Here is a 3,357-nt window from a genome sequence, read left to right as displayed (position 1 = left end):
ACTAACAAAAATATTTTCTGGCAAGGTAGGAGCTTTTGTGAGCCACAGCTCCCTTCTTCAGATACAGCTAGAAAGTGAATCCATCTGTCTTTAAGTAGTGGATGGATTCACATTCTAGCTGTATCTGAAGAAGGGAGCTGTGGCTCACAAAAGCTCATACCCTGCCAGAAAATATTTTTGTTAGTCTTTAAAGTGCTACTGGGCTCTTGCTCTTTTTTGCTACTGCAGACAGACTAACGCGCCCACCCACTGTGAATTATAGATCGTAATGGAATCAGTTCAACGAGGCTCTTCAGGACGCATGCGCAAAAACGTTTTAGGAACGCTGAATCGACGGCGTGAACTGGAACCCATTAGGCGAATCTGGTTACTGCGCTTGCGCCCAAAAGCGACGCCGCCGTGGAGCTGTCGTATTTTCTGTTTCGCCCGGACGACGCGCAGCTTGTTTCGCCATGCTTTCTGGGAGTTGTAGTCATTTTGCTTTCCTCGGTGTATGAGAGCCAATCCGGATAGCGGGGCTTCCGCACTGCATTTCCTAGGATGCAACTGGATGGCACGGACACAAGTCGAGGCGGGACACGGAAGAAGACGGGGGAGGTGGGAACGGAGGGGGTTAAGAAGAAGACCGTGGGAACCTCGGCTGCTCCGGTGTCGTTCAGGTTCACCCGCACTACCGGGAGGAGGCGGCGGCTTCTCGCCGTGACGGCGGAGAGAAACAAGAACCCGGTGTCCTTCGCCCCGTTGAGGGGCGGGAGTTGCAAAGCGTGCGGCCGGCCCCGCCGCCCAAAGGCCTTGTGGTCCCCCTGATTCAGAAGAACCAGCGGAAGAAGCCAGCAGACCCAGCGCCCCTCCAGGACCTGGAGGGGAGCGGTGGGGTTGAAGCCCAAGCAGCCCGAGAGCGCACTGAAAAATCCCAAGAAGTCAGAGGGATTTTACAACAAAATATTTCTAAAACGCCTGAAATGATGCTATTCAGTATGATACCGGATACAATGTTCACCTGTCGAACTTTTTTGATGTATGCCGCCACTGCTGCACTTCTGATAGATGCAGCTAAATGGAAGACTGACGAGATACCGACAAAAAAGGACTGGATTGATAAGATGCTAGAATTGACAGAAATGGCAAAATGTACGGCTTTGATAACTCAGACTGATAATGTGCAATTTTGGGGGGAATGGGAGGCGTGATTTTACTGTGAGAAGCAATTCTTAACAGGACCATTTAGGGGATACTCTTTGATTTAATCCCTTTTACAATTTTGAATCATGACTATATTAGTGTATTGAATTAACAATGAGATGAGATAAGTTAAGATAAGTATATATTAGTTAACAGGATAGGGATTAGAGTTGTTAGCAAAAGTATATAAAATTTAAGTTAGGATGGAAGAGAGAGAGGGGGAAGTCACTTTATATTTTAATTGTTATAGCTATTTTCTTTTTATTATCTTGTTTGGTTTTAAATAATTGATGGTTTATATATATGTGTGTGTGTGTGTGTTAATCAAATGAAGAAAACAATTTAAAAAATTATTAAGAAAGAAAAATCCAAGAAGTCGCAGGAGCAATGGGAGAGTGGCAGCAAGATCGACCCCGCGTTTGCCATCCCCCTCATGCAGAATTGTGTCCCCGATGGGTACGAGGATGGAGAGAAAGTGGACATCAGCCTCCAGCCAGACTCGTCAACAGAAGCAGACTACGAAGAGGTGCTAGTCTACGGTATCACCATACTGAAGGGCATGGGGTGGAAAGCTGGTGAGGGCATTGGGCGGACCTTCAAGCAGGATGTGAAGCCACTGGAGGAACCGTCTTCGGCCTAAGGGTCTGGGCCTCGGAGCTGACCGCTCAGCGGCCCAGGATTTGCAGCCTTCTGGACCCCAGCGCTCCCTGAAGTCGGGCGAGGAACAGTTGGGATTGGTGACCGGAGGCACCGTTTTCATTGAGGCTGGGCCCCACAAGGAGCTCTATGGAAAGATAGATGGCACGGATGCCGACAACGCTCGTGTCATGGTGAAGCTGGCCATTGCGGGCAAGATCGTGACAGTGAGCCAGCATGAAGTTCGCCTCGTGACCCAAAAGGAATACAATAAGTTTGCCAAACACCTCAGCAAGGCTCACAAAGAGAAAGAGGCAGAACAGAGGAATGGGGCCAAGCACAACCCAGAGAGCGGGGCCACGCCTGACAAAAAGGAGAAAAACAAAAAAAGGAAGCATTCCCCGGAGGCTGAAAGAGATGAATATTTGGGAAAGCACAGCAAGACAGGCACCGGCAGCCATTCCTCGTCCAAAAGGCCACACTGGTTGAGGCGAGACCTACGAGTCCACTTTGTGGATAAGCTCTACGAGGGGGGCAAACACTACAATATGAAAATGGTCATCAAAGATGTCCTGAAGCCTGATACGTGTGTCTGCCGGTCGGAAGAGGGCCAAATCCTGGATGGTATCCAAGAGTCCATGCTGGAGATTGATTCCTCGGGATGATTCAGACTGGGTGATGGTGGTGCTGGGGGAGCAGACTGGCCAGGTGGGCCGCATTCTGCATCGAAACAAGGACCAAAGCTGTGCATTGATACAGCTACAGCAGGATGAAGACAAGCTGCTGACCCTGGAGTATGATGCCATCTGCCACTATGTCGGCAGACTGGAGGATGATTGAGTGTCACTTACCCTCTGGAATGCACAAAATCCTCATCTCCCCAAAGCCCCCCTCCTAGATGGTCAAGGACAGAGCCCTCCTGTTAACTCATCTCTTGTGGAGAGTGCCCTTGAGGAAGCAGAGGTCGCTGTGGCCTCCTCTGCAGGCCAGGCAGAAGAATAGTGGCTAAAATATTTTAAATAAATAAAAATAAAATATATAAAGTTGTTTCCTGTAATCTTATGCAAGCTTTTTGAAAATTTAACTGAATTTTTCAAACAGTAAGAAATTACAGTAAGAGATTACTCTCTGATCAGAACATTTTAATTGCCTTATTGTTGCTGTGAGTAGTGATCCCAACAAATTGGAGATCATTTCAGGATCATGGCATCACAACACCAGGTGACCAATCAGATTTTGCTGTCTGATGGGACAATGACAAGTTAGAGTGAGGGCAACGCCTCCTTCCCTAATTCTGAATAGAAGAACATTTTCATCCCTGGTTCTTGTAGGTTATCCGGGCTGTGTAACAGTGGTCTTGGTATTTTCTTTCCACACGTTTCACCAGCAGCTGTGGCAGGCATCTTCAGAGGAGTAACACTGAAGGACAGTGTCCTTCAGTGTTACGCCTCTGAAGATGCCTGCCACAGCTGTTGGCGAAACGTCAGGAAAGGAAATACCAAGACCACGGTTACACAGCCTGGATAACCTACAAGAACC

General features: G+C 48.2%; 1 pseudogene; it reads left to right on the top strand.

Annotated features, from left to right (window-relative positions):
• The first annotated feature begins 540 nt into the window (after positions 1 to 540).
• LOC130473240 (G-patch domain and KOW motifs-containing protein-like) lies at positions 541 to 2,658 on the top strand (annotated as a pseudogene).
• Positions 2,659 to 3,357: the final 699 nt, after the last annotated feature.

The sequence above is a fragment of the Euleptes europaea genome, chromosome 2, assembly GCF_029931775.1.
Source record: "Euleptes europaea isolate rEulEur1 chromosome 2, rEulEur1.hap1, whole genome shotgun sequence".
In the NCBI taxonomy this organism is placed as follows: Eukaryota; Metazoa; Chordata; class Lepidosauria; order Squamata; family Sphaerodactylidae; genus Euleptes; species Euleptes europaea.
Note: the sequence above shows the minus strand (reverse complement) of the source record. Positions and strands in the feature narration are given on the sequence as shown.